This window comes from Oncorhynchus gorbuscha, linkage group LG16 (genome assembly GCF_021184085.1).
Source record: "Oncorhynchus gorbuscha isolate QuinsamMale2020 ecotype Even-year linkage group LG16, OgorEven_v1.0, whole genome shotgun sequence".
NCBI lineage: Eukaryota > Metazoa > Chordata > Actinopteri > Salmoniformes > Salmonidae > Oncorhynchus > Oncorhynchus gorbuscha.
This window is the reverse complement of record NC_060188.1, coordinates 10,418,160-10,442,194: the sequence shown is the minus strand read 5'-3', so window position 1 is coordinate 10,442,194 and position 24,035 is coordinate 10,418,160. Positions and strand designations below refer to the sequence as shown.

Genomic DNA, 24,035 nt, shown 5'->3' with positions numbered 1-24,035 from the left:
ACCCTCATGGGGTCACTTAGAGGTTCAGAGGGAACGCCATTCTCCTTCGCCCAGACACCATCCATGAAGTTACCTGCGGCTCCAGAGTCTACCAAGGCTTAAAGGTGAAGCTTGTGATTGTCCCAGGAAAAGGTGACTGGAATGAGCAGACGGGAGTTGGACGGATGGGAGGAGGTTATGTTTCCCGTTACAGTTCCCCCCGGTCTGTACGGGACAGAGCGTTTCCCTGGAGCCCGGGACACGTGGAACGGAAATGGCCCGGTTTGCCGCAATATAGACAGCGTCGCTCCCTCATCCGGCGGTCTCTCTCAGCCTGGGAGATGCGTCCAATCTGCATGGGTTCCGGTGGAGCCCGCGAGGATAAAGGTGGGGACTCGGAGCTGGGACTGATAGGGGCTAAAGGTCTACGGTTGAGTTCTCTCTCTCTCAGACGCTGGTCAATGCGTGATTCCCGAGTGGCCAGTTCATCTTGGATAGTGTCGGAAAGGCCTTTCAGAAAGCACACCGTGAGCGCCTCGTTGTTCCAGCCACTCGCTGCTGCCACCGTGCGGAACTGGATGGCATAGTCCGTCACACTGCGCCGACCTTGGTGGAGAGTCAGGAGCTGTTTGGGCCTTGAAACACTCGTTTGAATTCCTCAGCAAAGGCAGAGTAGCTGGCACAGCAGGAACTATGGGCATCCCACACAGCAGTAGCCCAGGCCATGGCTTTTTCCGACAGCAGGGTGATGATATATGCGATCTTAGACCGGTCGGTGGGGAACGACGAGGGTTGCAGCTCGAAGGAGAGAGAACATTGGGTGAGAAACCCTTTACAAGCACTTGGATCACCTGAGAACTGTTCGGGAGGTGGAAGACGAGGTTCAGCCAGGGGGTTAACTGCCATGGGTACGTGAATCTGAGGTACTGGGACGGGAACTGTTGCCGGGGTAAGTCGATCAGATATCTGCTTTATGGAAGTCAGCATCTCCGACAGAAGATGAGAATGTCTAGCCATTAAGGCCTCTTGCTGAACCAGGGCGGCTTCGTGGCGTTGGACGGTCTCCTGGTGGTGGGACAGCATGACAACAAGGTCCTGGGAACTGGCTGCCTCTGGGTTCATTTTTGGCTCTGTGTTTCTGTCAGGACCCGGTTACGAACCCGGGTCTCTGGAGTGAGAAACAGTCACTTAACCAACTGAGCCACGAATAGTCGGCAGAACCCAGAAGATGAGGCAGACACAGCAGTACTTGAGACGGTGTATTTAATGAAGTAAAAAGTGAAGTCCTTCAGGAAAACATGTAACTCCACAACCTCAAAAGGAATTCCACAAGAACAAAGGTAATCCTCCAAGACAAAAAGGTAAATCCACAAGGTGGTAGGTATAGCATAAAAAGCCTCAAAAGGTACTCAAAAATAAATAAACAAGAACAAAAAACAGAATTCCACAAGAGAGTCCACCGGGATCAACAAGAGTTCACAGAATACTAGGGCTGGGTGCTAACATACAAACACAGAGCAAAGAACTGAGGAAAACTAAGGGTTTAAATACAATCAGGGGAAACGAGGCACAGGTGCAAATAATAATGGGGATCAAGGGAAAACAAAAGGTCAAAAAGCACAATGGGGACATCTAGTGACCAAAAACCGAAACAACCCTGGCCAAATCCTGACACTCACAGACATTATTTGGAAACTTTAGAGTGTTTGCTATCCAATACTACCAAGTATATGCATATGCTAGCTTCTGGTCCTGAGCAACAGGCAGTTTACTTTGGGCACCTCATTCATCCAAACTTCCGAATACTGCCCCCTAGCCCGAATACCTTTTTAAGCTCTCACTGAGATACAGTGACCAGTAAACACCACAGAGACAGTTACTGGTCGTGTGTTGGACTGAGTGTGTGTCTGTGTCTGTGTGATGGAGGGTAAGAAGACGTGAGGTAGCTCGCCAGAGAGGATGGCCTGTTCTCCCGGAGTGATCAGAGAATGGGTCCTTGTTATCTGGGATCCTTGGGACGTCCCTACCTCATTGAAGTTTACATGTAAAAGGGTTAGGGTTAGATTAAGGATAGGGGATAGGGTTTAGGGTAGGGATAGCATTAACCTCAGAGCGAGTTCAAAGGTCCACTTCTTTCCTGCTTTTCTCCGCTCGCTTTCCCGCTCTTTCTTCTTCTTGCTTCAACCATTTTGGGATGGAAAGTGTCCAGAAGAGGGGATGACGCGTGGTGAAGTGTGCGTGCGTGCGTGTGTGTTTTCTTGGGCATACAATATGTTTGTGTAAGTGGGCTTGTGTTTCTGTTCAGCTGGCAGGGAAAGCTGTCGAGTGAGACAGTGAGAGGGCCAGCATGCTGCAGCATGCCACTGCGTCAGGAATATTTGAAGCAGTCCTCTCGCTCTGGGCCTGTGTGTGTAACCATGCGTGTGAGTTTGTCTCTGTGTTTTTAGTGCTCTGCATGGTCATGTTGAACAGTGTGCGCTTGTGTGCATGTGCCTCTGTTTACAAATTCACTGATGCATTTTCACTCAATGTGTCACGCCTTGGTCATTGTATTTTGTGTTGTCGTTATATATTTGGTCAGGCCAGGGTGTGACATGGGTTTATATATTGTATTTTCGTATTGTGGTTTGGTAGTTATTGGGATTGCGGCTGAGTAGGGGTGTTGTATAGGCTTGGCTGCCTGAGGCGGTTCTCAATCAGAGTCAGGTGATTCTCATTGTCTCTGATTGGGAACCGTATTTAGGTAGCCTGGGTTTCACTGTGTATTTGGTGGGTGATTGTTCCTGTCTCTGTGTAGTTTCACCAGATAGGCTGTAATTAGGTTTCACGTTCCGTTTGTTGTTTTTGTATTTGTATAGTTATTTCATGTGTCACTTTTTTTTCATTAAAGTCATGAGTAACCACCACGCTGCATTTCGGTCCGACTCTCTTTCTACAAACGAAGAATGCCGTTACACAATGTTTTTAGCCCTAATGGAATACATGATGAAGTCATTACATGGAACATGGCAGAATTCTGACGTTGACAGATGCAGCTTCCAATAACAGAAACCCAATCAAATGATTAGCTGAAGGAAAAAGTGATGCTGCTCTTTCCCCAGTTGCTATAGGACATTTCCATCTAAAAGGAGCCATGAGCACCAACATGTTAACTTCATAGGAGCATGTCAAATCAAAACTAACCAAAGACTTTGATTTGTGGTCAAACAGATGGAAAAAGGGTCTTAGACAACATCCAGCAGGAAAAGTCTGACAAGGTATCAGAAATGTATCAATATTGTAATATTGTAAGTTGTATTGTAAGTAAAGACCCCTGCCAACTAATATCAGCACTTATATTTAATTTTGGATAACTTTTTTTTGCCTCCAGTAAGTTTTTTTTGCCTCCAGTAAGTTTAAGAAACATTGCCTTGTGCCTTGTAATTCCGTTATAAAAACACACATTATCTTTCAGATATTTTCAAATTTCTCTCCCTCATGAGGACTGAGGATAATGAAAGTTCACAGAAGTAATAGTTAAAGGTAGACCTACCAGTTAGTTATAGTGTTTTTACAAATATCAGGTTTATTAATTATTAAATGATTAAAACTCGTAATTCTGTTTCCAAATTGGCAATTGAATTACTGGAAAATCGGTAATGAAATTACTGCAATTGAATTGACTACAATGGGAAATCATAGTAGTCACAAACCAGATGGGTCACCTGCTACTGTCCTCCCTTCAACTGACATACTGTTATGTTCAGTTCATAACTGTTTTTTCCTCTTTCTGTCGTCTGGGGGGGCCACATAAGTGTTTTTTCCTCTTTCTGTCGTCTGGGGGGCCGCATAAGTGTGTTGTCTTTTTTCCTCTTTCTGTCGTCTGGGGGGCCACATAAGTGTTTTTTCCTCTTTCTGTCGTCTGGGGGGCCGCATAAGTGTTTTTGCCTCTTTCTGTAGTCTGGGTGGGCCGCATTAGTGTTTTACCTCTTTCTGTCGTCTGGGGGGCCACAAGTGTTTTTGCCTCTTTCTGTAGTCTGGGGGGCACAAGTGTTTTTACCTCTTTCTGTCGTCTGGGGGGGTCGCATAAGTGTTTTTTTTCGGTCCAAATAGTGTAAATAAAAAATCATTATTATCTGGTTGGAAAAACGCTTTCAGTGTAAACTTAAATGACTAAAGCCACATATAAAGTAAGTACAAAAGAGAATGGACCTATATATTTTAAAATACCGTCAAATGTATTAGAGGCTTCTATTTGAGTTAGGTGTCTATATCTATAATTGCACACAGCTTTTTCTAATTTGCATAGTTAATTGTTTAATTCCCATATTTACTTCCAGAATTGTAATAATTTTTTACACTTCACAAATGTGTTATCATTTACACACTGTCACATTTCTTTTATCATAGTATGCCTCTCTCTCTCTTCTCTCTCTCTTCTCTTCTCTCTCGCTTCTCTCTTTCTCTCTCTTCTCTCTCTCTTCTCTCTTCTCTTCTCTCTCCCTCTCTTCACTCTTCTCTCTCTTCTCTTCTCTTCTCTCTCTCTCTTCTCTCCTCTTCCTCTCTTCTCTCTCTCTTCTCTTATCTCTCTTCTCTCTCTCTTCCTCTCTCTTCTCTCTTCTCTCTCTCTTCTCTCTTCTCTTCTCTCTCCCTCTCTTCTCTCTCTTCTCTTCTCTCTCTTTTCTCTCTCTCTTCTCTCTCTCTCTCTCTTCTCTTCTCTCTCTCTCTTCTCTTCTCTCTCTTCTCTCTCTCTCTTCTCTCTCTCTTCTCTTCCTCTCTCTCTCTTCTCGTCCTCTCTCTCTTCTCTCTCTCTTCTCTTCTCTCTCTCTTCTCTTCTCTCTCTTCTCTTCCTCTCTCTCTCTCTTCTCTTCCTACATTTACATTTACATTTAAGTCATTTAGCAGACGCTCTTATCCAGAGCGACTTACAAATTGGTGCATTCACCTTATGACATCCAGTGGAACAGTCACTTTACAATAGTGCATCTAAATCTTAAAGGGGGGGAGGGAATACTTATCTCTCTCTCTTCTCTTCCTCTCTCTCTCTTCTCTTCCTCTCTCTCTCTCTTCTCTTCCTCTCTCTTCTCTTCCTCTCTCTCTCTTCTCTCTCTCTTCTCTCTCCTCTCTCTTCTCTCTCCTCTCTCTTCAACTCTCTCTCTCTCTCTCTCTCTCTCAACTCTCTCTCTCTCTCTCTCTCTCTCTCTCTCTCTCTCTCTCTCTCTCTCTCTCTCTCTCTCTCTCTCTCTCTCTCTCTCTCTCTCTCTCAAAAATAAAAACATTTTCCTTGACAATAAGTATTCTCATTTGACTGCATTTCCACCAGTTTTTCATTTAAAAAATATATATTTTCATTATTATTATTATTTTTATTTTTTTGGGGGGGGGGGGCAGGGGTTCTGTACTGTCGAAGTTGTTAACTGTTTTTGTGCTTGCCAGTTAGCTAGCAGTTCTCAGCTGTTAGCAGCAAATGGCTAGAAGATTCTTAATGGCGATTTAAAGAAAGATAGTTGCCATAATTCTTTTGAGTCATTACTGAATTATTAAATGTAACAAATCAAACATTAAACTGCTTACAAATGTATGGTAATTCATGGTAACCTTCATGGTAAACAATTCATTTAGACCCACCGTTTCTTTGAGACTGGCATTTATTTGCTGAAATGTGTGCCGCTGCCCGGCTATTAAAAGGGACGGGTGGCTATTTGAGACTGCTAGATAGAATTGCAGGAAATTGCATTAAAAATTACAAACAATTCTCTACACTGCCTAGATAGGAGCCTATAAATAAAATTCAGAAATCCAGCCTCATCGATGGGTTGGTCACACCCATTGACCTGAAACAGCCCCCGGCTGGGTGAGGCAGGGTGGGGAGTCAGCTTGGGGTATCTCCCACACCCAAATTGCTACAAATTCTCCCTATTCTCCCTTTGGTGAAGTGAGTTTTTCCATATAATCGGTGTTAAGAATGAAGGGTAAAGCCTTGTGTGTCGGTTTGCGTCTCTGGTTCCCCCCCAACCCTCCATTCCCTGTCTGTCAAAACAAATGAGTCCTCCTTCTACCCCCTGCTCCTCCATGTTGGCTTTCAGACAGCCCCCCTCCTGGTGCCTTCCCAGCACGGCCCCCTATCTACCTCATCATCCTATCCTCCTGACACATCTTACCTGCCGGATCCTCCTTTATCCACCTCAGCCCCAACCCTCTTCTGTCTGGCTGTCTCTTCCAACCACAGACAAACCACTAAACCAAACAGTCTGACAGCACAGTCCTCACTGCACATATCATATACCACAGACAAGCAGACAGAGCACTCCCCCTACCCTTACTGTCACACTGCAGACAGACAGCCGCCTCTCTAGCCCCCCAGCCTGAACCACACACACCCTTACCTTCACGCTACGCCACAGACCACCAAACCCCTTTACCACCGAGACCGCCAGGCAGGCAGGCCCCTTTATCCCTCGCCACACACCCTTAGCTCCAGAGCACGGCTGCAGTGCTGCAGGAACAAGTCAGTGGAGTGGGGTTAGAACAGAGAGGCTAGGGGGAAGCGTGTCTGGACCTGACGACAGCTACAGTAACAGTTACACAGCCTGGAAACTAGAGACAGCACTACCGATAGTGGGTGGGAGGGAGGGGGGTTCAGAGGCTTGGAAATTGGAAGTAGGCTTTCATCTCTTCCTCCTGATTAGTTTTTTGAGTTAGCTCTGTTGTTTCGTGGGAACTATGGACAGATAGACCGTGTATCGAGTGATTATGTTAGTGATTATGTGTGCAGTAAATAACATTCTGGTTGTGTGTGTATGTGAGTCCAGCTGCAGCAGATGCTGCTGATATCAGATAGCCAGTGAGATGCCGTTGGGCTGTTTTTGTTTCCCAGGCTTTGTCCCTTGATGATCAGTCTTTTTGTGTAGGCATCATGGCAGACAAAACAGTGAACAGTGCACTCAGTTAGAACAATCCAGACTATTTAGGAGAGGGGACAGTAACGCCCCCCCCCCCATCCTGTACCACCTGGATCAGCCCAACAAGTAAAAGCTGGGAGAAAGGACACCGTAGTGCTCATCCACACACATATTAGAACAGGGCGGACGCACACACACACACACACACACACACACACACACACACACACACACACACACACACACACACACACACACACACACACACACACACACACACACACACACACACACACACACACACACACACACACACACACACACACACACACACACACACACACACACACACAGTTGCTCTAATCAGGAGGATGGTGGTTTACTAGACATAATCACAGCCCAGGTGCCAATGACTTCATCTCCTGTCTGAGGCTTACCAGGCTCACCCCTGTATAGTGGGTGTGTGTCCGTGTGTGTGTCCGTGTGTGTGTCCGTGTGTGTGTGTTGCACACCCAACTACTATTTTATACAAAGACTCTTTGTCCTTAAATGTCAGGTGAAACACAAAAGACGACTGGTCCTACTCTGTGACTCTCACTGACTCAACACAGATAGACATACACACTATGTTGTGGCCGGGACACATTGTCTAAGAACAGTCTTCAGGGAATAGAAGTCCAGCTCTGTGACTCTCACTGACTCAACACAGATAGACATACACACTATGTTGTGGCCAGGACACATTGTCTAAGAACAGTCTTCAGGGAATAGAAGTCCAGCTCTGTATAGTAGACACATCTACCAGTTACAATGGCATTATTAGGGACTACAGCAGGGTTTACTAAAGTTAGAGTAACAGCACCTCTCTATGTAATGATTCACTACACCAGTTACAATGCTATTATTAGGGATTACAGCAGGGTTTACTAAAGTTAGAGTAACAGCATCTCTATGTGATGATTCACTACACCAGTTACAATGCTATTATTAGGGACTACAGCAGGGTTCACTAAAGTTAGAGTAACAGCACCTCTATGTAATGATTCACTACACCAGTTACAATGCTATTATTAGGGATTACAGCAGGGTTCACTAAAGTTAGAGTAACAGCATCTCTATGTAATGATTCACTGCACCAGTTACAATGCTATTATTAGGGATTTACAGCAGGGTTTACTAAAGTTAGGGTTTATGTGATGATTCACTACACCTGTCAGTAACAGCTCCCCATTCTGTTCGTTTCCCTCTGCTGGTCTTATTGGGTAATGATTCACTAATCATCATTTAGTCCAGATTAGAGTCCCTATTTATTCCTTTGTGTTCCGTTCCTGTCCCGTCGGTTCCTTGTTTAGTATTATTGATTGCGTTTCGCCCTGTCCTGTCGTGTTTTTGCTGTGATTGTGATCGCCCTGTCCTGTCGTGTTTTTGCCTTCATCAGATGCTGCGTGTGAGCAGGTGGTCTACTTTACTAAAGCGACCTGCAGAGTACAGACAGCATCTGTTTGGACTTAAATAAACTCTGTTTCTGATGATTCACATGACAACACCAGTTACAATGCTATTATTAGGGACTACAGCAGGGTTTACTAAAGTTAGAGTAACAGCACCTCTCTATGTGATGATTCACTACACCAGTTACAATGCTATTATTAGGGATTACAGCAGGGTTCACTAAAGTTAGAGTAACAGCACCTCTCAATGTGATGATTCACTACATCAGTAGCAGTATATTTACTTCTGGATAAACAAGCAGCTTAGACCTGAGGTTGAGGACCAGAGGCCTTGGCACTGGCCCTAGAGGCCTGCCTGGCTGAAGAGAGACGGACCACCCCTGGAGGGTAGTAGGGGAGCGTTCTCCTCCCCTCCCAGAACAGCAGGCAAGTGGGTGGTTGGTTGGGGTCATCCCTCTAGAGATCTAGTGGTCACTGGTCACTCAGCACCCATGGTATACTATATAGTGACTGTCACCTAAAATGTTGGTTGATGCCCTGTTGAGTAGTAGGCTATGTTACAGTCTAGTATTGATATTCATGTGTTAATATACTAGTACTGTTTGCTGAAGCTGTTAGTTTGGGTCTGTCTGTTTGTTCAGTGCCTGTCTATGGGTTGTTTAGTTTGCTGTGGTTTATTTGGTTAGCTATGGTTGGTTGAGGTTTTTGGGGGTAGTTTGGGTTTTTATGTGGCTTATTTGGTTGCGTGTTAGTCCATGTGGTGTTTTGTGGGTTGTTTGTGTGTGCAAGTGGGGTTTGTGTGTGTGTGTTCTGGGGATATTCTGCTGGACGAGGCGAGGTCCTGTTTACAGAGCAGGTCCCAACAGAGCCCAGTTCTCTGACCCTCACATTCCAGAACCACCGCTAATCGTCTCCGTCTGTGAAACACTTCACCACATCTCTCAATTCTCAATCTCTCTCTCCCTCTCTAGAGCCCCCCAACCCCTTATCTATCCCCCTCTCTCTCCCTCTAGAGCCCCCCAATCCCTTATCCATCCCCCTCTCTCTCCCTCTCTAGAGCCCCCCAACCCCTTATCCATCCCCCTCTCTCTCCCTCTCTAGAGCCCCCAATCCCTTATCCATCCCCTCTCTCTCCCTCTCTAGAGCCCCCAATCCCTTATCCATCCCCCTCTCTCTCCCTCTCTAGAGCCCCCCAACCCCTTATCTCTCCCCTCTCTCTCCCTCTCTAGAGCCCCCAACCCCTTATCCATCCCCCCTCTCTCCCTCTCTAGAGCCCCCCAACCCCTTATCTATCCCCCTCTCTCCCTCTAGAGCCCCCAATCCCTTATCCATCCCCCTCTCTCTCCCTCTCTAGAGCCCCCAATCCCTTATCCATCCCCCTCTCTCTCCCTCTCTAGAGCCCCCAACCCCTTATCTATCCCCCCTCTCTCCCTCTAGAGCCCCCAATCCCTTATCCATCCCCCTCTCTCTCCCTCTCTAGAGCCCCCCAACCCCTTATCCATCCCCCTCTCTCCCTCTCTAGAGCCCCCAACCCCTTATCCATCTCCCTCTCTCCCTCTCTAGAGCCCCCAACCCCTTATCCATCCCCCTCTCCGTCTCTCTCTCACCCCCAACCCCTTATCCATCCCCCTCTCTCTCCCTCTCTCTCTCTCACCCCCAACCCCTTATCCATCCCCTCTCTCTCCCTCTCTAGAGCCCCCAACCCCTTATCCATCCCCTCTCTCTCCCTCTCTAGAGCCCCCAACCCCTTATCCATCCCTCTCTCTCTCCCTCTCTAGAGCCCCCAACCCCTTATCCATCTCCCTCTCTAGAGCCCTCCAACCCCTTATCCATCCCCTCTCTCTCCCTCTCTAGAGCCCCCAACCCCTTATCCATCCCCCCTCTCTCCCTCTCTCTCGTCCCCCCAACCCCTATCCATCCCCCTATCTCTCCCTTTCTCTGTTTGTCAATTTTCCGTACCCCCTCTAACCATGTTTTCCAGTCTTTTGAGTTTGACACTGTTTTATTGACTGGTACACATTATGAGTAATATGCCCTCAAAGCATCTGCATAAATAACACCCATAATAACTAACATGTAACGTATCTGCCCCCTCCTCCACCCTCCTGCTCTCTGCTCTCTCTCTCTACCCCAACCCCTCCTCCACCCTCCTGCTCTCTGCTCTCTCTCTCACCCCCAACCCCTCCTCCACCCTCCTGCTCTCTGCTCTCTCTCTCTCTCTCTCTCTCTCTCTCTCTCTCTCTCTCTCTCACCCCCCAACCCCTTATCCATCTCCCTCTCTAGAGCCCCCCAACTCCTCCACCCTCCTGCTCTCTGCTCTCTCTCTCTCTCTCTGTCTTTATTCTCTTTCTCCATGGCTGTTCTGGTTTTCTCTGTGTTGTTGTTCATTTCTCACAGTGAGCTCATTCTGGGCTGTGGTCATAGAAGTGTAAATTAGAACCAGAAAAGTTTCTGAAGAGTGAGGCACATATCCCCTCTCCTCCCATTCCCTCGCCCTCTCTCTCTTCCTGTTTCTTCTCCCTCTCGGTTTCTCCCTTTGACAATTTGAAAGCATTCCCACTTTGAGAACTCCGTCCAACAGCACATTTGGCCCGTGTGTGTGTGGGTCTATGTTAGTGTTTCTCTCTCTCCCTCCCTCCCTCTCTCTCTGCTCCACTCTGCTCTGCTGCTGTGTCCTCTGAGGCTGTTCTTGGCCAGGTGCAGCGGTTTGCTCACAGCTGCCTGACAGATGAGGTGAGAGGCTCTGGAGTGTCTTTTGCATCTTCTTGTGAAAGCGTTTAGAGCCGCTGTAAACCCCAGTGTAAAGACTGGAACTTTACTGGGACTGGCTGAGACCTCTCAGACCTCTGAGGTTGTATAGGCTCGGTGCAGGCTCGGTTGACAGTGTGTGTTCTGCTGCAGAACATATCACATATGTGTTCTGTGTGTTCTCCATGGTTTCACAGTGATGTGTGTTTGGGAAGTTTGTATAAGATGTGTTTTGTGGATTGAGGTTGGTATGTGGCAAACTGGCGGCCTCTTTTTTGTGGGGACTGTGTTGTTTGAGAGTAGCATTTTGAGGAGCTCTGTAAGCGAGCGTTGTTGGGTCCCGGCCATGTGAGCCCAGGCTGTCAAATCAAGTCAAATGTTATTGGTCACATACACGTGTTTAGCAGATGTTATTGCGGGTGTAGCGAAATGCTTGTGTTTCTATCTCCGACAGTGCAGTAATATCTAACAAGTAATATCTAACGATTTCAGTACATACACATCTATGTAAAGGAATGGAATTAAGAATCTATAAATATATGGACGAGCAATGTCAGAGCGGCACAGACTAAGATACAGTACAATAGAATGCAGTATATATCAATGAGATGAGTAATGGAACATGTATAAACATTATTAAAGTGACTAGTGTTCCATTTATTCAAGTGGCCGGTGATTTCAAGCCTATGTATATAGGCAGCAGCTCTAATGTGCTGCTTATGGACTTTAACACACAAATGTGGAAATGACAACACACACATATTTACAGAGCGGTCAATACATCATTGACAGGGTCGCGGTTATAGTTTGCCTACTGAGTGGTTGATGGCTCCCATTACTGTGAGAAACACACTAGAGGATCCAGCACTAACGCCTCAACCAAGTAGCCACCATGTCATATGTGTTTTCAGAGTAAAGCTATAAAACCTATACATGGTTTCAGCCCCTGACCTTGTCAGTGTGTGCTTGAGTCAGGAGAACCACATCTCTCTTCTGGGCCGTTCCATAGGATTTCAATCCCTTTCTGACTGCACCTCTTTTGGTTTGAATGAAACCTTTCATACATGTTTGGCCATGTTGGAAGTGGTCAGAAAGGGACTTTTTTAACCTGAATGGCAAAACATTCAGGAGATGGAGGTTCTCAAAGTTGACCCATTTTTCATACCCCACACTACTATGAGACATTCATGTGTGCCTGTGTAAGTACCATTGGTGGGTTGGTTGGCCCTGCCAGACTGTCACTTGGACAGAAGGCAGCTGCTGCACACTAATATTAACATCTTGGTCAAAGGTGACTTCCTGTCACAGTGTGGGTCAATGGGCCATTGGATCAGACCACCTTGATAGGGCACAGTCATTTGGTTAATTCTGGATCTTAACAGGTGTGATGGGTTCATTCTACAGCCAATGTTAAGATGAGCTTAGGCAGAGAGGAAGAGGTGAAGCAAGAGACATAACTGGGCCCAAGATGTGTCTTCTGCAGCAGGTGGCTTTTTGAAATGGCCCTTTAAATTAAATTAAAACCAAAAATCACATTTTTGTTTTCAGACATTTTTACCACATAGACCATTTTGACCTTGTGGCTGTGGTAACTAGTGGAAACCATTGTGCCTGATGTTCACATGCATATCTGGCCTCTCATTAGCTAGAATGGTCCCACCTGATCTTGCCCCCATCCCGACTGTTTTCCATCTTTTAAGAAATGTGTTTTCATTGTTAGAGCGGCCACTGGAGTATCTAGCCAAATATTTGTATTTATTTATTTAACTAGGCAAGTCATTTAAAGAACACACTCTGTCCTTCTGTAGCTCAGTTGGTAGAGCATGGCGCTTGTAATGCCAGGGTAGTGGGTTCGATCCCCGGGACCACCCATACATAGAATGTATGCACACATGACTGTAAGTCGCTTTGGATAAAAGCGTCTGCTAAATGGCATATATTATTATATATATATTATTATTTATGATGGCCTACCCCGGCCAAACCCTAACCCGGCCGATGCTGGGCCAATTGTGTGCCGCCTTATGGGACCCCCAATCATGGCCAATTGTGATACAGCCTGGAATCAAACCGGGGTCTGTAGTGACGCCTCTAGCACTGAGATGCAGTGCCTTAGACCGCTGCGCCACTATGGTTTAGGGCATATCTCACTCTTGAGTGTCTTCACTCTATTTCCCAGATCAGGCGTAAATACACACCTAGATCGATAAGAGGATTAAGGTTAGAGAGTGATTCTGATTGAAATGGGTTTGGGACCAGCAACCCTCATCCTGCTGTACAGGGTGTTCACCAGGGGGCATGTCTGGGGAACTGAATACCACAGTGATGCAGCGTGCTGATTTTTACAGGACTAATCCAAAGGAGGGGGTTCATGTTCCAAATGTTTTTGTGTTGTGAATGATCTAGGGTACCTCACACTTTTGGAGTTTTCTCATGACCCAGAACCACCAAGTAAACAAAATCAGGGTTTGTACCCAGGCCAACCCATATGATCTGTGACCCAGAGTCTATTCAGTAAACACATTTCTTAGACGATTCCCCTCCTCCCGGGTATTTAACCTGATTAGACCACAGTAATCATGTCTCTATTAGATTCACCTGACTGACTGGAACCGGGGGGGTCAGTTCATCATAGGAAGCTTGAAGACCTTCAAAGACACTTAAAGGGATAGTTTGGTAATTTGGCAATGAGGCCCGTTATCTACTTCCCCAGAGTGGAAGGAACTTGTGGATTCTATTTGTATGTATCTGCGTCCAGTATGAAGGAACTCAGAGGTAGTGTCACAAGCTGCTAACGCTAGTTAATTAACAACTTCCTTCAAACTGCAGGCAGATACACACAAACTATATCCACAGGTTCATCTGTCTCTGGGAAAGTAGATTAAGAGCCTCATTGCCAAAATCCTTTACTACCCCTTTAAGTACCTAAGTAAGGCCTCCTAATGCATATACAACATCTTTACCTTCATCTCTGTCTTTGTACTGAGTCATGGTACTGGGTCCTTACCAACTCCAGACAGCCACTCTCTCTCACTTCTCTGGGAGAGATCTGGCTTTTCTACGGTGGTCTGGAGTTAGGCCCTTGCGTGATGTCAGAGGCTCTGTAGAGGGCTGCAGCTTGGAGTCGCACGCCATGGTGTGTTTATGTGTGTGCCGTGTCTGTATATCATGCACGTGTTTGTACAAAGTAGATGAGGCAGAGATCAGGGTCAGGTGAGATGTTTGCACTATCTCTCTTCTCTCGCTCTCTCCTCTCCGTCTAGCTCTTCTCTCGCTCTCTCCCCTCCGTCTAGCTCTTCTCTCGCTCTCCCCTCGTCTATCTTTCCTCTCTCTCTGCTGTCGTCAGAGCCTCTGCTATCTGCCTGCAATGTGTTTCCCTCCTCTCCTCTCCTCTCCTTCTGTCTTTCTGGCCCTCCCGTGCCTTCTCTTAACCAGAGGATATGTCGTTATCTGTGTTTGGTCTTTCTCTCTGACAAACACATACTTCCAGTATTAGCAAAGGTCACAAGCAGACATTTGCTGTATACTACAGTAACTGTACCCTGCTTATAAGCCAATGACGCTACACTACTCGTTTTCATTCCTAAATTGTATTGGTCCTTTGGTACATTGATGTGTGTAGGTTCTTAACTGTATGTCTTGGGGTGAAAGGGTGGCTGCATGGATCTGTTTTGGTAGTATTTATGATTGACTGACTGGTACTGTGAGTGAGATATATCTGTAGAGTATTCATGGTTATATAGTGCAGGTAGACTGAAACCTGTTGAACTCTGGTAGACTCACAGAAAGTCACACTGAAGGTCAGTGAGCCATGTCCTTCTCCCGTCGGCTACTGTTGATCTACAGTCTCTAATGGCCTGTGTTGTCCTCTCCTCCTGTCACGTAGTCTCTCTGAGATTTCCTGGCAGCAGCAGTGTTTGCCTGGGCCCGCTCCAGTTCCAGGCTCTATGATGAGGGAGAGGTTAATCATTAGTCCCATGCTCTCCCTGTTCCATGGGGGAGAGGGCTATGGGGGCATGGGATAGGGGACTACATGATGGGCTAGAGCGGCTGTGGGGAGCAGAGAGAGGAACTAGAAGGCGAGTTTGGAAGTTCAGAGTGAGTGTAGTGGTGTAGATTTAATTTCAGATATAGCCTTGGATTTGATTTCATCCTCCCTGCTGTGTGACTGGTGCCAGTATCATAACGAGGTTGCACAATCTTTACCCAATGAACTTTCACCAGCAGCAGGGCAGGTTGCAGCGAGGTTTGTTTGCTTAAGAAAGACAGACCTTGACCACCCTTCTTTACGCCTTCCTTACACACACACTTTTAATTGGTTAGCCAACAGGAAATAAAAATAAGAAGGTAATGTGTTACTACATTGATTTAATAAATATTCTGCCAATACAGTGGTAGTTAATGTTTAATGTTGTACACTCCTTGTGCATCTCTGTGCCACACTACACTATTTCTATTCCCTTATTATTGGACACAAAAGACTACTCTATTCCCTTTCTATTGGAGGTCTCTGCAGTCACATTATAGTCTATACTGTAGCCTGGCTATTAGTTTACTGTAAAACCCTTTGGCTTTCACCACTTTGTCATTTTCTGTGTAATAGACCCTCTGTCTCCTCTCCTCCTGAATAATCCTTCATCCTGCACTGTCATCTCTGTCTCTCTCTCGTCTCCCCCTCCTCCAGCCTCTCTGAGCTCCAGTATGTAAGGAATGCCAGATACTTTGGGAAATCTTGAATCCAGTCAGTGGATGACTGACAGGCCTAAGACCTGCCCCCTCCTCAGATTGCACCCAGGCCTATATAAAATCAAATCAAATCAAATTTATTTATATAGCCCTTCATACATCAGCTGATATCTCAAAGTGCTGTACAGAAACCCAGCCTAAAACCCCAAACAGCAAGCAATGCAGGTGTAGAAGCACGGTGGCTAGGGAAAACTCCCTAGAAAGGCCAAAAACTACAAAGAAACCTAGAGAGGAACCAGGCTATGTGGGGTGGCCAGTCCTCTTCTGGCTGTGCCGGGTGGAGATTATAACAGAACATGGCCAAGATGTTCAAATGTTCATAAATGACCAGCATGGTCCAATAATAATAAGGCAGAAACTGGAGCAGCAGCACGGCCAGGTGGACTGGGGACAGCAAGGAGTCATCATGCCAGGTAGTCCTGTCCTAGGGCTCAGGTCCTCTGAGAGAGAGAAAGAAAGAGAGAAAGAGAGAATTATAGAGAGCACACTTAAATTCACACAGGACACCGAATAGGACAGGAGAAGTACACCAGATATAACAAACTGACCCTAGTCCCCCGACACATAAACTACTGCAGCATAAATACTGGAGGCTGAGACATCCTGTCTCCTAAACCCTTCTCATATAAAACAGGATCATCAAGGGTCAATGGCACCTTTTTGTCTTGGCTCTCTGTGCTAAGCGTCACTCTTACTCTTTTCTCTCTTTTCTCTCTCACACACACACACACACACACACACACACACACACACACACACACACACACACACACACACACACACACACACACACACACACACACACACACACACACACACACACACACACACACACACACACACACACACACACACACACACACACACACACACACACACACACACTCCTCATATTTTCTTCCTATTCTGTCTCTTCATCTCCCTCATAACTGTGTCTAAACCCCCCCTCTAGCCTCCATCCCGTTCTTTGCGTGTGAGTTGAAGGCGGTGACTCCGTACCGGAGGGGTTTCTTCTGTGGGGACCAGAGCATCACCTACCCCTTCCTGGAGAGAGAGGCCATCCCTGACGCACTGCTCATCGCTGGGGGCATCGTCATCACTGGCCTCACGGTGAGACACACAACACACCACTTACACACTGTAGGATCTTACTGAGTATATATACACATGACATACTATCACCACTTACACACTGTAGGATCTTACTGAGTATATACACACATGACATACTATCACCACTTACACACTGTAGGATCTTACTGAGTATATACACATGACATACTATCACCACTTACACACTGTAGGATCTTACTGAGTATATACACGTCATACTATCACTACTTCCGGCGCCGACAGAGATGGCCGCCTCGTTTCGCGTTCCTAGGAAACTATGCAGTTTTTTGTTTTTTTACGTGTTATTTCTTACATTAGTACCCCAGGTCATCTTAGGTTTCATTACATACAGTCGAGAAGAACTACTGAATATAAGATCAGCGTCAACTCACCATCAGTACGACCAAGAATATGTTTTCCGCGACGCGGATCCTGTGTTCTGCCTTACAAACAGGACAACGGAATGGATCGCATGCAGCGACCCAAAAAAACGACTCCGAAAAAGAGGGAAACGTAGCGGTCTTCTGGTCAGACTCCGGACAAGGGCACATCGCGCACCACTCCCCAGCATTCTTCTTGCCAATGTCCAGTCTCTTGACAACAAGGTTGATGAAATCCGAGCAAGGGTAGCATTCCAGAGGGACATCAGAGACTGCAACGTTCTCTGCTTCACGGAAACATGGCTTACTGGGAAGACGCTATCCGATGCGGTGCAGCCAACTGGTTTCTCCACGCATCGCGCCGACAGAAACAAACATCTTTCTGGTAAGAAGAGGGGCGGGGGCGTATGCCTCATGACTAACGAGACATGGTGTGATGAAATAAACATACAGGTACTCAAATCCTTCTGTTCACCTGATTTAGAATTCCTCACAATCAAATGTAGACCGCATTATCTTCCAAGAGAATTCTCTTCGATTATAATCACAGCCGTATATACCCCCCCCCCCAAGCAGACACATCGATGGCTCTGAACTAAATTTATTTAACTCTTTGCAAACTGGAAACCATTTATCCGGAGGCTGCATTCATTGTAGCTGGGGATTTTAACAAAGCTAATCTGAAAACAAGACTCCCTAAATTTTATCAGCATATCGATTGCACAACCAGGGGTGGTAAAACCTTGGATCATTGTTACTCTAACTTCCGCGACGCATATAAGGCCCAGCCCCGCCCCCCTTTCGGAAAAGCTGACCACGACTCCATTTTGTTGATCCCTGCCTACAGGCAGAAACTTAAACAAGAGGCTCCCACGCTGAGTTCTCTCCAACGCTGGTCCGACCAAGCGGACTCCACACTCCAAGACTGCTTCCATCACGTGGACTGGGACATGTTTCGTATTGCGTCAGATAAAAATATTGACGAATACGCTGATTCGATGTGCGAGTTCATTAGAACGTGCGTTGAAGATGTCGTTCCCATAGCAACGATAAAAACATTCCCTTAACCAGAAACCGTGGATTGATGGAAGATTTCGCGTGAAACTGAAAGTGCGAACCACTGCTTTTAATCAGGGCAAGGTGTCTGGCAACATGACCAAATACAAACAGTGCAGCTATTCCCTCCGCAAGGCTATTAAACAAGCTAAGCGTCAGTACAGAGACAAAGTAGAATCTCAATTCAACGGCTCAGACACAAGAGGCATGTGGCAGGGTCTACAGTCAATCACGGACTACAAGAAAAAACCCAGCCCAGTCACGGACCAGGATGTCTTGCTCCCAGGCAGACTAAATAACTTTTTTGCCCGCACTGAGGACAATACAGTGCCACTGACACGGCCTGCAACGAAAACATGCGGTCTCTCCTTCACTGCAGCCGAGGTGAGTAAGACATTTAAACGTGTTAACCCTCACAAGGCTGCAGGCCCAGACGGCATCCCCAGCCGCGCCCTCAGAGCATGCGCAGACCAGCTGGCCGGTGTGTTTACGGACATATTCAATCAATCCCTATACCAGTCTGCTGTTCCCACATGCTTCAAGAGGGCCACCATTGTTCCTGTTCCCAAGAAAGCTAAGGTAACTGAGCTAAACGACTACCACCCCAAATAGGTCCACAGACGATGCAATCTCAACCACACTGCACACTGCCCTAACCCACCTGGACAAGAGGAATACCTATCTGAGAATGCTGTTCATCGACTACAGCTCGGCATTCAACACCATAGTACCCTCCAAGCTCGTCATCAAGCTCGAGACCCTGGGTCTCGACCCCGCCCTGTGCAACTGGGTACTGGACTTCCTGACTGGCCGCCCCCAGGTGGTGAGGGTAGGCAACAACATCTCCTCCCCACTGATCCTCAACACGGGGGCCCCACAAGGGTGCGTTCTGAGCCCTCTCCTGTACTCCCTGTTCACCCATGACTGCGTGGCCACGCACGCCTCCAACTCAATCATCAAGTTTGCGGACGACACAACAGTGGTAGGCTTGATTACCAACAACGACGAGACGGCCTACAGGGAGGAGGTGAGGGCCCTCGGAGTGTGGTGTCAGGAAAATAACCTCACACTCAACGTCAACAAAACTAAGGAGATGATTGTGGACTTCAGGAAACAGCAGAGGGAACACCCCCCTATCCACATCGACGGAACAGTAGTGGAGAGGGTAGCAAGTTTTAAGTTCCTCGGCATACACATCACAGACAAACTGAATTGGTCCGCTCACACTGACAGCGTCGTGAAGAAGGCGCAGCAGCGCCTCTTTAACCTCAGGAGGCTGAAGAAATTCGGCTTGTCACCAAAAGCACTCACAAACTTCTACAGATGCACAATCGAGAGCCGCCTGGTACGGCAACTGCTCCGCCCTCAACCGTAAGGCTCTCCAGAGGGTAGTAAGGTCTGCACAACGCATCACCGGGGGCAAACTACCTGCCCTCCAGGACACCTACACCACCTGATGTTACAGGAAGGCCATAAAGATCATCAAGGACATCAACCACCCGAGCCACTGCCTGTTCACCCCGCTATCATCCAGAAGGCGAGGTGAGTACAGGTGCATCAAAGCTGGGACCGAGAGACTGAAAAACAGCTTCTATCTCAAGGCCATCAGACTGTTAAACAGCCACCACTAACATTGAGTGGCTGCTGCCAACACACTGTCATTGACACTGACCCAACTCCAGCCACTCTAATAATGGGAATTGATGGGAAATGATGTAAATATATCACTAGCCACTTTAAACAATGCTACCTTATATAATGTTACTTACCCTACATTATTCATCTCATATGCATACGTATATACTGTACTCTACATCATCGACTGCATCCTTATGTAATACATGTATCACTAGCCACTTTAACTATGCCACTTTGTTTACTTTGTCTACATACTCATCTCATATGTCACTGTACTCGATACCATCTACTGTATGCTGCTCTGTACCATCACTCATTCATATATCCTTATGTACATATTCGTTATCCCCTTACACTGTGTATAAGACAGTAGTTTTGGAATTGTTAGTTAGATTACTTGTTGGTTATCACTGCATTGTTGGAACTAGAAGCACAAGCATTTCGCTACACTCGCATTAAAATCTGCTAACCATGTGTATGTGACAAATAAAATTTGATTTGATTTGACTTTAGTATATATACACACTGTAGGATCTTACTGAGTATATATACACATGACATACTATCACCACTTACACACTGTAGGATCTTACTGAGTATATACACATGACATACTATCACCATACACACTGTGATCTTACTGAGTATATACACATGACATACTATCACCACTTACACACTGTAGGATCTTACTGAGTATATACACATGACATACTATCACCACTTACACACTGTAGGATCTTACTGACATACTATACTTACACACTGTAGGATCTTACTATATACACACTGTAGGATCTTACTGAGTATATACACATGACATACTATCACACATGACATACTATCTCCTCTTACACACTGTAGGATCTTACTGAGTATATACACATGACATACTATCTCCTCTTACACACTGTAGGATCTTACTGAGTATATACACATGACATACTATCACCACTTACACACTGTAGGATCTTACTGAGTATATACACATGACATACTATCTCCTCTTACACACTCACTGTAAGCAGACAAGAGGTTCACCTGGAAGTAGATGTATTTATGAGCCATTCAAAATTTAGCCTTTATTTAGTCAGGTCATTGAAAAAACCTTCTCTTTTACAATACGCTGTGAAAGTGTAGCTTCGTTTCTCTACCGGTATCTAGCTCAGCTTTTTTTCCGAAGAGGACTGATTCTAACTCTTGTTCCTCCTCTTCTTCCCTGGCCAGATTGCGCTGGGCGAGTGTTACCGGGTTCGATTCGTGAGGTGCAATCACGGGCCTTTGTGCGCAACCTCTACGTGTCCTGCCTCTATAAGGAGCTGGGAAGCTTCCTGTTCGGCTGCTGCGTGGGCCAATCATTGACCAACATGGCCAAGCTGAGTGTGGGGCGCCTGCGACCTAACTTCCTGTCGGTGTGCAACGTGACATACGCCTCGCTCAACTGCGTCCCCGGCTCCTACGTGGCCCAGGTCACCTGCAGGCAGCCCAAACACAAGATGGTGGAGGAGGCCAGGTCAGTACCGAGAGAGACGCCTTCCCTATTCACACTATAGGGCCAGGCCTGGCCAAACTGAGCTGGCCTGGTTACACACACACCATAGTTGCTGGAACCGTGCAGGAAAGGACAATGTGAAAATAAATATCAGAACGAGCACTGTGCAGTTCTGGTTGGTCCTGTAATGTGAATCAAGCTTCAGTGTATCAGAGTTGGGCTCAATTTGAGCTCAATTCCTGTCAGTTGGATTGGATATGAGATTTTTCCATTGTTATGCAATCCTGAAAAGTCATGCACTGACTGGAATTGAGATGGAATAGACCCAAACGCCGCTAGTCTAGTCAAAGTGAAAGTCTGTCTTTGTGAGAAAGTATTGCTATGAATGTTTATTACCATAGATTGAGATGGAGCAATATTGACACTAGATAACTGGGTTACTGAATGACATCCCTGTTATCCCTTTATCTTTCAGGAAGTCCTTTTTCTCTGGCCATTCCTCTTTTGCCATGTACACCATGCTCTACCTGGCGGTAAGTGTCACTGGCAATTGGAGAGACACACACACACACACACACACACACACACACACACACACACACACACACACACACACACACACACACACACACACACACACACACACACACACACACACACACACACACACACACACACACACACACACACACACACACACACACACACACACACTTGCACGTGCCTGTGGCGACAAAGAACAGCACACCTGCCAAGTAACGTTTATACACTTGAAGTCACCTGCTTTAGCTGGGATTACTACAGATTAGTTGAAGGAAGGAAAGAATGATCTTTGACAGTTTTAACTTTCACTGTATGAAAGAAGATATTGGACACTTTGTCCCTGTAGAGATGGAGTGCACACTCACTCACACACATACTCACAAACACTCACAAACACTCAAATACATTTAGGAAACTTTTAAAAAGCCGTCCTGCCTGAAATGAAGAGGGAGAGGGAGGACGTTTTCCACAGGGAACATGAATAGAGGGAGAGATGTAGAGCAGACAGAGCACTCCTTGTTTGGGGGGGGGGGGCTGCTGAGAGATCCACAGGCTTCTTTCAACAAGAGAACCCCACTCTCCTCCTCTCTCTCTCTCTACTGGACCATTGGTGAGGAACACATTGTGGGGTGAGAAATGACAGAGGAAGACAAAAGCCCATCATGGCTCAAGCATTTGTTCTAATAATGTATTCATTCACATTATAAATGGAATTCCTCCACTTCATTAAGTCTCCAATGGTCCGGAATATGACTGGGATAATCGCAAAACTATTTACGGGAAATATATATGAAACTCATTAAATTTCAATCTGATAAAAGGAGAGGATTCACCATTCAAAAACATTATTAATAGATTTCTCAGGTCCTCCCCTCCCCTCCTCACCCCCACTTAGGGACAGAGAAAGAGAGTGAGGCATTGAGAGCAGTTGAGTGTCCAAAGAAAAACAAGGGGCCTCATTCTTCATTCTGTGTCCTCTTCTCCCTCTCTTCTCCCTCTTATCTTCCCTCCATCCCATCTGTGGCTTCCTGGCGTATAGCTAGTACTACTACTGCAGACTGACTGTGTTCTTTAGAATCCATGGGACCTGCAGCGACATGCAACCAGGGCCCTGGGCCAGCTGCTGGGGTTGGAGGGCAAGAAGACTGACACCTGCTTCCAGCTCCCCTCCCCTCCGGAGGAATACGTTCCACATGTTCCAGTGACAGGCCCAGGCCTGGCAGCAGTCACCTCAGAAACAGCACCATGCATCTCTACAGTTAACCCCTGACCGCTCAGTCAGTCTCTGTCTGGTCCCTGACTGACAGACACTCCTCCTCTATTGTAGTAATGATGGGGCTTGGAGGGCAAGAAGAGATGGAGGAGAGGTTTATTAGGGTGCTGAGCTCAGTGTGGATGGACTAATGCCAGGTCCTCTTCCTCACCCTCTAGACGTGTGTGTGTTAACTGTGTTTAATGTACCATGTGACCAGATCACTGTGGAAAGAACCAACTACGCTGCAGTTTATGCACACACACAGATGCATGCAAAAATGCATGAGTGCCTGCACACACACACACAAACACACACTTCTCATATTTGAAGGCTCTGATCATGTGACGCTGCTCTCCTTCTCCAGTTCTACCTGCAGGCGCGGTTGTCATGGCGAGGGGCTCGTCTGCTGCGCCCGCTACTACAGTTCCTGCTGGTGATGATAGCCGTGTACACCGGGCTGAGCCGCATCTCTGACTACCGCCACCACCCCACCGACGTGATCACCGGCTTCATCCAGGGAGGCCTCACCGCCTACTGGGTGGTAAGTGTCTGTCTCTCTCCTCCCTCTGGCTCTATGGAGCTGTGGGATTGGGAACAAATGTGTTGATGTATGATCTCCTATGTCAGTCAGGCTTACAGGATGAAATAATGTCAACCATGCCTGCCTAAACAATAACAGGGCATCATGTCCTATCCATCTGCCTGTACAATCTGTATTTATCTATCTGCCTATACAATCTGTATTTGTCTCAT

At 46.5% G+C, this 24,035-nt stretch overlaps 2 pseudogenes across 1 annotated transcript in view; both read left to right on the top strand.

Annotated features, from left to right (window-relative positions):
- LOC123998976 overlaps nt 1-24,035 on the top strand; it is an 899,899-nt pseudogene that overhangs the window by 339,108 nt on the left and 536,756 nt on the right.
- Nucleotides 1-24,035, top strand: part of LOC123998944 — a 51,470-nt pseudogene that overhangs the window by 18,477 nt on the left and 8,958 nt on the right. Inside the window, exons 2-5 of the transcript XR_006832367.1 lie at nt 16,758-16,915; nt 21,220-21,505; nt 21,960-22,017; nt 23,647-23,823. The product of XR_006832367.1 is annotated as a phospholipid phosphatase 3-like (transcript). The remainder of the gene's footprint in view (nt 1-16,757; nt 16,916-21,219; nt 21,506-21,959; nt 22,018-23,646; nt 23,824-24,035) is intronic.